The 14,562-nt window shown below is 38.3% G+C and overlaps 1 protein-coding gene across 4 annotated transcripts in view; it reads left to right on the forward strand.

The window, feature by feature from the left end:
- The window catches only part of svild (supervillin d), a 90,909-nt gene that overhangs the window by 10,913 nt on the left and 65,434 nt on the right, over positions 1-14,562 (forward strand). Inside the window, exon 1 of one of the 4 annotated variants that reach the window (XM_036572986.1) lies at positions 2,293-2,313. The exons of the other annotated variants lie outside the window; for them this stretch is intronic. The gene's annotated coding sequence lies outside the window, so the exon portion shown is untranslated. Of the gene's footprint in view, positions 1-2,292; positions 2,314-14,562 lie in introns of those variants that run through there. 4 annotated transcript variants of the gene reach the window in all.

Genomic DNA, 14,562 nt, shown 5'->3' on the forward strand with positions numbered 1-14,562 from the left:
AAAAAATGGGGGCAGCATGGCCCCCTGCAGCCTTCACCATCCACTCTGGCCACTGTGGACATAATGGCAATATAGCTCCTTTATAGCTACAGCAAAGGTTCGGTCACCCCTGGTCAAATGACATTATTATTCTTTGTAAGGTCTCTGAGCTTATTTGGCTCATTAGGCCTGAATTCAAGTAAAGTGTAGACAATTACAGAGCTTAATAAATTTGAGCTTAATAAATTATGTAACAATGGTCAAAATTCTCCGGCTGTGTTTACACCCAATAGCCATGAACTCATCTGAGTGGTTGGCTAAGGATCTGATGCTAAAGATAATTAACTCTTACAAAGCAAGAGAAGACTGTCAATGATATCTAAATGCTTTCTGCTTATAATTGTTCACTGTCCAAATGTTATTAGGTAAAGACAAGATCTAGAAGGCTAAGAAAAACTTCTTTTGCAGGATGATTTGGCTGTACAATATATTGTTTAATAGTTATTGAGATATTGGCCTTCACAATACTGATATTGCAGAACACTGTGATATGCAAATGAGCCCTCTATCCAATCACAGTGTTTTTTACTGTGTATTGAGCACATCTTGACTAATCATAGATCCAGACAAGTGTTTTGTTTTTTCTGATGAATCATGGTATTCATACAATGCAAAAAAAGTTTTGCTTTTTTATATATTGTGAATTGTTTTTAATATATATCAAGGCATATCACAGTTGCAGTAATCAGTAATGGAGTTAAAATACAGACCCGCTGTCTGCCCATCTATGTATGTAATTAAAGGTGGCTTCACGTGGTGAAACTTTCACATGACTAGGTGCAGGTAGCAAGGTCGCGTTAAACATAATTTCCATGCAAATTAACAGTTACACAAAGCAATTCAACAATAATTTTCTGATAATAAGTCTAGAAGCTGTTTTTTATATATCATTCTCACTATAAAATCACCTGTGATGTATTAGCCTGTCTTTGCATCTTTGCGTTATTTTAAAGTCAAGAGAGAAGAAAGTCAATGACCTAGGAATGTACAGTACTGTGCAATAGTCAGAGCCTCCCTTCCTTTATTTAATTTACAGTCCAAATGGCCAGTAAGTGGAAATTATTCATTTTTCAATGTCAGAAAAGGAAGCAGAAAACGTGTTTAACAGAAAATTGCACAGAAGACTCAACAGTATTTTTCAGTATTAAGTGTCTCCAGTCTTTGCCTTTATCACAGCTTCCTTTTTTTTCGGGAGACTTTTGGGAGTCGGTTTTTGTTTTTTGATCATTTTGACTAAAAATTATATAAATAGGGGGTGGTCTTTGACCTTTGCATAGTTATTTACATCATCATCAGGCAGGCAGAATAAACAGCTGTCATGTTAACATGAACAGGCTAGCTAACTTGCTATTTAAAGGATCAGCAAATAAGCAACATTATTCCAAGAGACAGCTCTTTTACGGTTTGCCCATGATGTGTCGATTTGGTTGAAATGACATTATTTGACATTACTGATGTTTTGATTGGAGTTTCATGACACTTATTTAACTAATTAACTATTTGGTTTCAGCTGTTGTGAAGCTTCAGACCAGTTTCAAATGACTTGTACAATGCCTTAAATAATGCAGTAAAGGTGAAATTTCGTTTCACGTTTGTTTTAAGTGACTAATGTTGCATGAAAGGTCCAGCGTGTGAAGTTCTTTGTACAGGAGATGAGACATGCGCAAGCACAATTGTAAACATGCTTCTTGCCAGAGTTCAGCTTCGAGTGACCCTGTTACAAAGCAATGAAAACTGGCACATAGAGGACGGTAGGGGGGTAACTAAGGGGGTGGAAAGGAGTGAGAGAGAGAAAGAGTGCATTTAAAAAGCCATGTAGTAATAATAGCTAACTCTGTGGGGCTGTGGACCCTGAGCAGGCATGCAGTCAGCAGACGAGGTCCATAATGAGAACCATATTCACTTTGTCCTTCGCTGAGTGGCTGGTGTGGATTTCAGCGCTGTAACTGTATGTCGTAATGACTCCAGAGCTGTCCAGGCCCGGGCGCTCGGCTGGCTTTTATAGTGAATTGTTTCAGGCCTAAGCCACTGCTTAGCACATGTAGATGTCAGATAGAGTTATTGGATTACAGACTGATGAAGCATGCTGAGCCCCATCTCCCCGTGGCTGGTCACATGACGCGCTGCAATCACAAATGCCCTCACGGACTCTCTCTCACTCACACTTTCACTAATAGCTCGTTTGGGAAGTTGGCACTTCACCATAGCGTGCTGCACCATGCTGAGGCTGTGTATTTTGGGATGAGAGGAGGAGGAGTGTGTGTCTGAGCGGAGGTAAGAGTGTGTTTATGGTGCTTTTAGGTGCTGTGGGCTGTGTAATGCTCTCACTCTCACTCTGGTTGTCCTCCTCCTTGTGGATCACTGCGCATCACAGCCAATTCTTTTTAACCACCACAGGGGGAGAAAGACTTAACAAATGCCTCAGCTCTTCTTTCAGCCAACATAACAGACTCTCTCTCTCACTCTCTCTCTGTCTAAAGCTTTCTCTCTCTCTCTTACTCTCTCTCTCTCTGAATCTTTCTTTCTCTGACTTTCTCTATCTCTATTCCCCCCCTCTGATTCTCTCTCTCTCTCTGACTCTGACTCTTTTTCTCTCTGACTCTCTCTCTGTCTGACTCTCTCTTTCTCTCTCTGACTCTCTTTCTCTCTCTCTGACTCTCTCACTGTCTGACTCCCTGACTCTCTCTGTCTCTCTCTTTCTCTCTGACACTCTCTCTGTCTGACTGTCTCTCTCTGTCTCTCTCTTTCTCTCTGACTCTCTGTCTGACTCTGACTCTCTCTGTCTCTTGCTTTCTCTCTGACTCTCTCTTTCTCACTGTCTGACTCTCTTTTGCTCTATGACTCTCGCTCTGACTCTGTTCTCTTTGACTCTGTTCTCTGTTCTTTTTTTCTCTAAATCGCTGTTCTTTCTCTATGATCTTTCTCACTCTATCTCACTCTCTCTTTGTCTCTTTTTATCTCTCTCACTCTGTCTGATTCTGTCTCTCTCTATGTCTTTCTGTCTGACTCTGATACTGAATTCAGGGGCCTAAAACTGATAATATCAGCTGATTTAATATTATATTATATATTTCAATTTTTAACTCCAATTGGTTTAATGACAGTGATTTACCAACAGATGTGATTGCCAGTTCTCAGCTGTTAAACCTTTTTAAACTCATAAACAAGATAAAAAACAGAACATGTTAAATAAAATATAATAATACATAATTCTTTGTAGTTTTGTTTTCTGTTTCCATGTATTTTTATTTTTTTTTCTTTAGTTCTTTTCATAAACAGGAGTTTGCTCAGTTCAGGCTCCTCAGTGACACAACCATCTAAAATCACTAATCATCAATACTGCAGGTCATCAACATCAGTTAACCAATATATCAGTTGGGCCTAATTTGTATGTCCCTTGGGGAAATGATGGTATAGTATTGAGGAAGTTGATTGTGTTGAGGATTATTTTTCAGTGTGGATTTGCATGATGTTGCTGGTTTGGTGACACTGATATTTGCCTGAAACTTAGTACTAGAAGATTAGTTGAACGTATTTATTAAGATTTTGGGTAACACTTTACAGTAAATACAAGTACATTAAGCATCCATGGCATATTCATGACCAGCACAGTAACAGTCCTTTACAATTACATAATTAGTTTGAAACATTCATTATGTACATTCACTCATGAATAACATATATAACATAATGAATTGTAAACATATATAAACAATATATATGTGTGAGAGACTAATATATATATGCGAGAGTGTTACTGTGCTACAACTTACTTGAGTGCTTCATGTATATGTAGTTACTGTAAATCGTTATCAGATATTGTGTGTTGTCAGGAATGAGCTGCTGGCGGGATTTATGGAGAGTGTGTTAGTGTATGTGTTTGTGTGTGGTCATTTTGTGCTCCTCTGCTGCAGTGAGGCTTTGCTCTGTCTGGAAAAGAAAGGAGTTGAGCTCATAACTGCTGTTGGGTGTTGAGGGTGCCTGGTGATGCACAGTGGCCTGGGTTTGACCCTGCACTGGCTTATGGGTGTGTATGGTATGTTTGCAGAAGGAACTTTCAGCTCGTCATGCCTGATCACAGTTTGCTTTACTGTGCAGGATTTGTGTGGGTGTCAATGTTTTTATCCAAAAAAATGTGTTTTCTATCCACTGTCAGAAAACAAGGTGTAAACAATGTACTTGCAAATGTTCAGCTAGTCCAACTGTGAAACCTAAAGCTGCACTATGTAGGCTTTTGGGGATTTGCAGACCCCTCTGGTGGAAAGTGTGTAATTGCATGCCACATGCGGAAGAACATTTTGTAACGCTGGTTGTGCTTTGGACCCCTTACCCTAGCAGGTGAATCTGCTGATTGCGAGAACATTGAAAGAGAACTCAGTCATAACTTGGTGAAGGACATTTCTATCATGGATGTAAGTGAATTAACTTCTGTTGTCATCGTATCTTCATCAGTACAGTGTTGATTTTGCATTGGAGACCTTTTTTTGTGCCTGTGCATGTGACATTTATATGTAAAGATGTATGACATGGTCTGAAAAACTCTTCCCAAGTCTGACATGGCAACTCTGACTTGTAAACTATTTCAGGCTTCAAAGGGAGATTTGCAGCAGCGTACACACACACTATATATAAGTATATTTTTTCTTCCTGACTCAGTAATGCTACTTCTTTAAATTTTAGCCAAAAAAATAGTGCTGATTAAATGGGTAGGTACACTACATTTACTTTTTCAAGAGAAAAGGGCATATTTGTACCTTCAGCTTTTTAAAGTAGAAAATACAAGAAGTGGCCAGGAGTCAGGACAGGGTGTATGGAATCAATGCACTTAAAAAATATAACTGCAACAGAATATGGTCCAATTATGCTGCCTAACTAAATGCGCTGAAGACAGAAAGGTAAATTTTTTTATGTAATGGAGTGTAAGGCAGCACAGTATATTATTTGTCAGCCTTTTCATAACATTAGCCTTACCAGTACTGATATTGCAGGGGTCTGTGACATGCAAATGAGCCTGCACAGTAAAAAATTCTTGGCAAAAAAATATTTTTGGCAAATTAAAAAAATATATCTGGGCAAATTTAGTAATTTCCCAAACAGAACTTAAATATTGTTGACATGTATATAATATTTATTGAAATGGTTGTAAGCTTTTTATAAGATTTAAATTTTTTTACACAATTATTTTATTATGTAAAATTATGTATACTGTATATTGGAAGGTAACTTTGCTCATTTCAAACATATTCAAGAGCATTCAAACTAAATTATCATATATATTATAATTATAAATTATATTATAAATTATTATAACTAAAATATAGTGAGAAAACTTGACTTATAGAAATAAATAGAAAAACAAGTACAACCCCTTTTCCAAAAAAGTTGGGACGCTGTGCAAAATGTGAATAAAAATAGAACGCACTGATATGCAAATTATGTAAACCCTATATTTAATTCAAAATAGTACAAAGACAACGTATGAAATGCTAAAAATGAGACATTTTATTGTTTTCTGAGAAACATTTGTCCATTTTGAATTTGATGCCAGGAACACTTTTAAAAAAAGTTGGGATGGGGGCATGTTTACCACTGTGTTTCATCACCTCTTCTTTTAACAACACTCTGTAAGCGTTTGTGAACTGAGGAGACCAACTGCTATAGTTTTAAAAGTGAAATGTTTTCTCGTTCTTGCCTGATGTAGGATTTCAGCTGCTCAACAGTTCAGGATCTCTTGTGTCATATTTTTTATTTCATAATGCGCCAAGTGTTATCAGTGGGCGACACCCGAACTCTTATACTACAGAGCCATGCTGTTGTAATATCAAGGCCTTCCCTGCAAAAGACGACATCTGGATGGCAGCACATGTTGCCAAAGCCTGTATATATTGTTCAGTATTAATGGTGCCTTCACAGATGTGCAAGTCACCCATACCACGTGCAATAATGCACCCCCGTAACATCGCGGATGCTGGCTTTTGAACTGTATACTGATAACAAGCTGGGTGGTCTTTATCCTGGAGGACACAGTGTCCATGATTTCCAAAAAGAATTTCAAATTTTGATTTGTCAGAACACAGGACACTTTTCCACTTTGCCTCAGTTTATCTAAAATGAGCTCGGGTTCAGAGAAGGCTGTGCTGTTTCTGGATCCTGTTTATATAAAGTCTCTCCTATGGTAGAGTTTTAATTTGCATTTGTGGATGCAGTGATGCACTGTGCTCACAGACAGTGTTTTTCGGAAGTATTCTTGAGCCCATACGGTGATTTTCTTTGCAGAATCAGGTCTGCTTTTAACGCAGTGCTACCTGAGGGCTCGAAGATGGCCAACCAGTACTGGTTTTCGGTCTTGTCCCTTGCATACAGACATTTCTCTGAATTCTCTGTATCTTTTTATGAAATTACGTACCGTAGATGATGAAATCCCCATTTTTTGCTGTTTTATGTTGAGAAATGTTATTCTTGAATTGTTGCACTATTTGCACACGCAGTTTTGGGGCTGATACCACTTAATTATAGTTCAGTAAAATTTACCATTCTGTCTTTGCCATTTTGTAAGCATGGGTGTTCTATGCTTCGATATGTTATTACTTCATTTATATAGGCTGCGGTGTAAATGTGGCTATCAGACACAGTATTTTAATTTCAAATGTTAGCTTAGTTGTTATGAAGTCCTTTCACAGTGAGTCAAAGAAAAAGTCGTAATTTGTAATTTGTAATTTGTATTGAAAGTTTGCTCCAATCCTCTTTTTATTAAACAAACACTCATGCAAAGAAGATGAAAGACAACAGTATTTATCTGTTGAGTAGTAATGGTGATGAAGTTATCATTTTTCTTTATTGCTTTTACATTTTTCGCTAGGTAACAGTCCATTCTGCTAAAATAGTAGTTAAACACTGACTTACAGGGGAAACTTGACAAAGCAGGTCTGTTAGGAACCATGAGCTCTGATGTGCAATACAGCATTAGTGACAGTGTATGTGTTTTCAAAACTTGTATGTTTTGATGTATTTTACATTGATTTTGTTTTTTTGTTTGTAGAGTTCATTGTGAAGATGCCTAATTTTAGTGTCACCCCTTTGGCACAAATAGAAACTGTCCAAGGTATTCTGAATATGATGTAGATAATTTGAGGATTTATAGATATTTCAAAATGGTTATTGTCCTAGCCCTAGACACCGCCCACCTGCCAAAATAAAAAACAATAAATTAGCCAGTTAAAGATTTCATATTTTGAGCAACGATCAGCCGTTTTTGATCTTGGCTGTTTGCGATTGTGCAATCTTAGTGTCTGCTGTAATGTACTGCTGACATGGAGTCAGGCGTCACAGTGAGCAGCTAGAGATGTGGGAGTCAGAGCTGATGACAAACAGATGCTGTGGTGGCAATGAAATTTCAGTGCTGACAGTGTTTCACATGAAATCTACGCTTTTGGTCTGCCTCATGTTGACTCATCAGTGCTGTCTTCGTAGCGCTGAGCTGTGAGGCCAGAGCCCTAGTGTAGTGACACTAATCTAGCTGTTTCCCTCTTATTGCCATTATTAATTTGTGTTGAAAGGGGTGAGTTAGCTTTCATTTATGACCTGATGCCTGGCCAAATGGGCCTGGGTGTGTGGAATCAAACAATCCAGCATCTAGAAAAGCATTTGAATAAGATTGTAGGATTGTACACAGGGAAAAATGAATTAAAGCAATACTCCAGAATTTTTCAACTTAATTTCTAAGTGCTGTATCTGTAGAATCTGCTGAATGCAGATTTGTTTGCCTTTAGTGATGTAAATTTTTAATCAGCTTCAGTGTGTGAAATCAAGTGCCAGCCTATTAGTCCCTAATTTACATATCATTTACATGCAGCTCGCCCTGATTCATGCCGATGTTTCATTAGCGAACTCATTCAGCAGTGCATTGGCCAAGGGCTATGCTCGTAGGTGGAGTTTAAAGTCAAACAGTGAGTGACTGACAAAACTTCATAGTGTTAAGTTTACGACGGCTGGAAAGAATAAAACATAAAATAAACAGAAAGTCTTAGTTTTTTAAGGTGATAGAATGATGTGATTGGGCAGTATGATGATTTTCTTAAAATAATTCATTTAAACTGAATGAGATACTTCTGTGTTTTGTATTTTTTATTTTTTGAGCAGTGTCAGTAATATAAAACAAAAGCACAGTGTAACATCTATCCGTTTAGTTGTACTTGCAGCAAAGTGTAAAACAAGTCTGCTTTTGTATTGGGTTGTCATATGCACAAAGTATTAGTAATATTGTTATTTTCTATTTTTTAGTTTTACTATTGATATTATAGATAGTAATGGTAATATTTGGATTATTTAACTGCAAATCAAGTATTTTCTTTTCAGGTTGTTAAATTATAATGCTTATTTTTACACACACACTTCTACCAGATGTGAGTTTGATCATACAGATATGAAGCAACTGAAAAAAGGTTGAAAGATGCTGGAGTTTTCCTTGAAAAGCAGCCCTGCTTGTCTTTTATTGCTGTGTGGAGTCAGACAGTAGTTTGGATAGCTGCAGCAACAGACAGTGTTACAGTCTTTGCTTTTCCAAACTTGCAGTGTCAAAGTGCATCTTGGCTATAACTGAACTGGCATAAACAATATACTAAAAAAAATAAATAGGGTTAAAAATAATAATAATAATGAAATAGTGATAATAATTTGAAACCACATGTAACATTTTGCTCAAAAGCATCCCATAACAAGAGCATTACACAAGTCAAGCTTGAATCATCAGTGTGACCTCCAGCTGTCCTGGTCTGTGAGGGAGATTTAGCTCAGGGCAACTAGATTAGGCCCAGCCAACATAAGGAGTAAGATATGAGGAGATAATAGGGCCGCGTCTGTGTGTCAAGACTCTAAGCTCATAAAGGCTCACGGATTAGCCTGCAGTACCACACTGACTTCTTTACCTCATACACACTCTGAATTATGTTTATAAGGGCAGGCTGCTACTTATCCTGGCTGGTGGTCCCCAGACGCTGAGGAAAAGCAAACATTCTCAATCATGGAGCGGAAGACGAAATGTGGCTCGAGTCGGTGTGTCCAGTGTTAGGGGAATACTGGTGCTGAAAGCAGGCCAGCGCTGCCCTTAGATCAGCTGTGTTTGGGCTGAGGATAGACAAGACTTGGTGGTTCTTTAGATACAGAGAGCTGCCCCTCCGTCTTAACGCCTAAGCTTCCCAGGGCTAAACACAACAGCATTAAAGTGAACAGCCAGACTTTCTGCTGATAAGATAAAGAACCTGCATAGAGGCCTGTCCTAATCAGGAAATGTTAGCCTGATAATTATTTGCCATACAAACAATTGAGATTAACACTCGTCTTTTTTGCTCATTGTATGCAGCTATTAAAGTACAAACCTAAAGTGGCCAAATTGGCTGACTTTATCTTTACCTAAGAACAATACCCTAACAATACTTAGTAGCTCCCAACTGACATCAGATAGAGCTCCAGAACAAATAATCTACCCTCTAAAGGTGTTATAGCACCAGACAGAAATGTTCTTGTTTTCGTGAGACCCATAATAGGCTAGTTCACTTTCTGCGTTCTTTTTTTTGCCTACATTTTCCTCAACCTAAAATTGAAAATGTACTTATTTCACATTTTAACTTTGCAGTGTAAACATATTATTGTGAACGCTGATTGCTGATAGCTTTAAAATCTGCAATCAGGTGATTATATTATACACAATAATAATTGTGATAAGCGTAGCTGCATACTCGACAAACACACTATTTGTAGCTTTGGCTACAATAACAGTGTTTCTGCTACATATATTTTTTGCAGTGCCGGCATGTTGGAGTGTGGGCCAGCCACTGCTGCTGAAAAAAATCCAAGAGGAAACACTGAATAATATAGGCCGGGCAGCACATGGGTTTGACCAGGTGGGCTGCCTGGCCTGTATTATTCAGTGTTTCCTCTAGGGTTTGGATGCATGGATGAGATTCAGACATATAGAATATATCTGGCAGGCTTATGTCTGCTTCCTAGCTTTCAGTTTTTGTGTGGTATTCACTCAGTTTTGGGCAAAATAATATATGTTTTTGGATAATCTTTTTAGCTTCGAAGATGCACTAAATTCAGATCCCAAGTACAGTGCAGATCCGATCAGTGAGCAGCAAAGGCGAGCTCTTTGTGTTTCAGTAGTCATATGAAAATGTGAGACAGTTTTATTTGATTTAAGTTTTTTAATTTAAAAATGAAACCCATGATACATCTAAATCTTTCAACTTCAGTTTCAATTAAATCAAAAAATATTTTTAAAAACAACATTTAAAAATAACAAACGTGAAAAAATGTGAGACATTAGGGTTTGGGACAGAACCACCTCCCCAGAGAAAGTACCCTATAAATTATGATTTTGTACATATGTAGCTTATTACTGTCTTAACGGATGACTTGGGTTTTACTAGGTTGTAACATAATGGTTGTAAATATCTAAGGCCTGAATACTTATTTATTTTTTTACTGTGAGAGTGCAGTTTGAGCTAATTCAGTGAAATGGTACATATATTGTGATTGTAATATGGCTTGCAGTACATTAAAATGCACTGGTAAATCAATAATTTGCAGTGGTTACTTTTGATTGTTTTGACCGAAAATAATTACTTTTTTTGGATTAAATACCTCAATCCATTGATACATTAAAACTCCCACAGAAACTGTGATGATCGGTTAAATGGCTCATTTGCATATTGCAGCCTTCTGTGATATCATTCAGTATCACAGATGCCAATAGGCAAGTCAAGTCAAGTCAAGAGGCTTTTATTGTCATTCCATCTGTGTACAAGTACACAGTGGAGTGAAATTACGTTCCTCCAGGACCATGGTGCAACATGGAACAAAATAAGACAGTACAGACAAAGTGCAAACCTGCAGACATGAGTGTACAAACATTAAACTAGAAACAGTACAATAAATACAATAAATAAAACTGACATTAGACACAGTAAACAGACAGGACAGTGCAGCGCCAGCACAGCACTCATTTCTGAGCATGAGGTAGTGAGGATAAGGTGCAGAGATATTTAATATGCTGTGATATGTAGGTATACGCAGTCAGATCGTAATATACATGAGCACAGCAGTTACTGAGGTAGAAATATACATTACTTGAGTAGAATACAGTATTAGCAGCAATGTTCCAGATAGTGCAAGTAGAGCATCAAAAAGAGGTGTGTGTGTTTGAGGGGTTTTTCAGTTCAGTCCTTGTGAGTTTAAAAACCTGATATATATATACATATATATTTCAGTAACAAACAATATATTATTAAAGCCATATTCTATAGCTACTCATCATTAGTGTCATAATACTGTTTACAGCACCATACAGTCATAATGCATCTGCAAGTCTATTTCCAGTAAATGGATAAAAACCAGGCTGACTCCAGTAATAGGCAGGATATGAATGGGTTACAGTATACTCTCAGGATGTGACACAGTTGGCTGTTGTTCAGACAGAGCTTCCTCTTTCTGCCTGCAGCCTGTCCTCTTTTGAGGCTGGGGTCAAAGGCCAGGGACACCCACAGGCACAATGGACACCCCTACAGTGTATTTAGATGAGATTTTTTGCCTCTTGTGTAGCGGAGATTGAAAGTGCTTGCAATTAGTCATTGTGAGCCGCTGATCTTAAGTATGCAGTGAGCACTCAGACAAGTATGTCCATGAATTAATCTGCTGTCAAACTCGTAGCTCCTTTGTTTAGTTCTTCTTGAGATGTTGAAAGGTTTTTAAAGTGCCTTTAGCCTCCCCTATCAGCGCAAGCACTGATTACTCCGTTATGTAAAAAACAAGAGAAAAAAGCCAGAGATCACTATTTTGCTGATATGCCCGACGGCTTTACAAATGACTCATAGCTCTGATTTTCTCTCCTTGTTCGGTAGGAGTCCCTATTTTTTGGCTCTGAAAGATGTGGCTGCTCCGTTTTCAGCCTTTATAGGTAATGCTAGAAAGCACACAGTGGACCCCGAGATGACTTTTAGAATTACGTACTCTTCTAATCATAGTTACAGAATGGCTATAATAATTACTGAGACCGTCTTGGGATTTGCCAGTAAGGTCATTTGCGTGCTTTTGTTTAGGATTGGTTTTGGCATTTTGTGTGTTTTCACTTGTGATGCTGTGGCTTAATGATGTGCCCCAGGCCCGATCATTCTTGAGGGGGCCATCAGTCCCGTGGGTTTACCCGTTTATTGTTACCCTCTTTAAAGTGCTACTTTGGCGAAACATCAGATTTACACAGTTTTCCCCTTATCCTAGATGTAGTCCTACAGCCAAGACCTCTCTGGTATCTGAAATTTTTGCTTTGCATTGGCTGACATACTGCACAGTCTAAGGCTGTGTTCGGAGCGTATTATGCCCAAAACGGCATTATATTCTACGGCAGGATGAGGATTCTGTTTTTTTCCATTGTGGAACACAGATTTTTCTGCCACGGATCCTCTCAGATTGAGTAGGAAAATTGGAAAACTACAGTGAAATAGATCAGCTCATCATGTTTTACTTTTCACAAGATAACCAATCAAAAAAGTTGGCGGGGGGTAAAATTGAACTGGAGAACACCCACGGCTGTTCAGCAGCTTCTCGCGGTTCAGACCTGGATTTTTTTATGGAATATGCTCCACCATCTGAGCACAGCCCAATGGATGCTTATTACTTGTGGCTTATAACAGTCTTTTTTATCATTATTTTTTTGTCCTCCCCCCATCCCACTCACTAGCTAGGTCTTCCCCATCATTCCCCATAGCATGTGCGTCGTCCGAGACATTTGATGCTGGTCACCTTGTCTTTTCAAGCTGCCACTAACGTAGCAACATTCAACAGCCCAACACACTTGGGGGAGAACGCTAACTGCCAGCGCTCTTACATCAGCTAACATCTAACAGCTAGCATCATCCTGAGTGATTTGGGGAGAGTGAGGGGCATCTTACCCACCAAGGAGCTTGATGATAGGGCCAACACTTAGACAGTTCTACAACCCAACTCAACCAAGTCTATTTATGGCAACTGGACGTTAATCGGGTGTTAGCTTCCATTACTTGTTAGCTACATTAGCCTTTTAGCTTTGATACACAAAGAAACAAGCCTCTAGACATGAAACATGACTTTACTGATTGACTACACTGTAAAAAGGGAAAGCTGTGTAAATTAGTTTTTTTTTTTTTTGCCAAACTGTTCCTTTAGTCAGACTTGTAGACACTGGCAATGAGGATTGTAGGTTAGTAGCCTTTTACAAAGTGAAACCTTTTGTTTGCTCTCTTTTCCATAATCTGAGTTGCCTGCTGTGGCGTTGAGTGTCAACAGAAGTTCAGTAACTTGAGTTTAGTGGGTATTTAGCATCTTGAGTCTTGATTGTAAGTTCAGGTGAATACACACTGTCTGTCATGCAGTTCCCTGTGGCGTTGCCCTGTCTCTGACCCGCCCTGCCTCCCTCTACTGTTTATAGTTAAGCAGAAGCTCCAGTGTTGTGCCAGCAGGCTGCTGGGCCCGCTGCAGTAGATTTGTGAGGCGCTTTCTCGTCACTGGAGACTCTTTCGAAATGTTCCCCAGAGGGGCTGAGGTCATATACATTCTTCCCTCTCCATTTTCAACTTACTGTGATTCCCTCACTCCTCTCCTCTCTTCCTCTCACCCCTTCACCCTCCCTACAACTCTCATTTCTTCCCCCATTTCCCCCCTCTTTTGTAGTGCACTGTTTTGTCTCCCCACACCATACGTTGAGACAGTAGTGATGGCTGAATACGGAACATTCTGTCCTACATGTATTTAGTAATGTATTGTATAGAAAATGTCACATATTTATAATATATTTGGTATATCTAGTGATAAAGCACATGGGGAAAAACTGAGATCAGCAACAGTTTATCAACAATTTATCAGTCTACCCAAGTTTTAGCAGAAACTTCAGTTTTTGTAAAGAAGGTGCATATTGTGCACTGATTTTAAAAACAGTTACTAAACAAGCGTTTTGCTGTTGTCGGAACAAAACCTGGTATCTCCAAAATGAGAACTTATGGAATGGAACCAGACTTTTTCCAAAGTCATTTTGGGTCATTTTTGTTGATCCATTTATCATGAAATTTACAAACAATGTAAAGAAGAACGGGTAATTCAAAAACTAAAAAATGACAAAAATGGAGTGAGTGTTCTAAACATTTTAATGGTAACTGTATTCTGAATGCTGCCTTTATATAATGTATCTTACAGATATACATGTTTTCTCTTTTACTCTTTTTGTCTTTTCTTTCTTGTGTTTTATCATATCATCTCTTTCTCTTTGTTTTCCTTCTTTCTTGGCATTCCTTGTTCTATACCAGGTGTACCATATGACTTTTTCTCTCAAAGACATGTTTGATGTTTGACATTTGTTTCATGAATTTGCACTGATGGAACTATGAGGCTAATTAGTTAACAAGTAATGAAAGTTTGACATCAGATTATTTTAACCTGCAACAGTGTGTGTCTTGGAAGGTCTGCAGAATGTAATTTGCAATTTTGCAAGAACAAGAT

Source organism: Colossoma macropomum, unplaced genomic scaffold (assembly GCF_904425465.1).
Source record: "Colossoma macropomum unplaced genomic scaffold, Colossoma_macropomum, whole genome shotgun sequence".
In the NCBI taxonomy this organism is placed as follows: domain Eukaryota; kingdom Metazoa; phylum Chordata; class Actinopteri; order Characiformes; family Serrasalmidae; genus Colossoma; species Colossoma macropomum.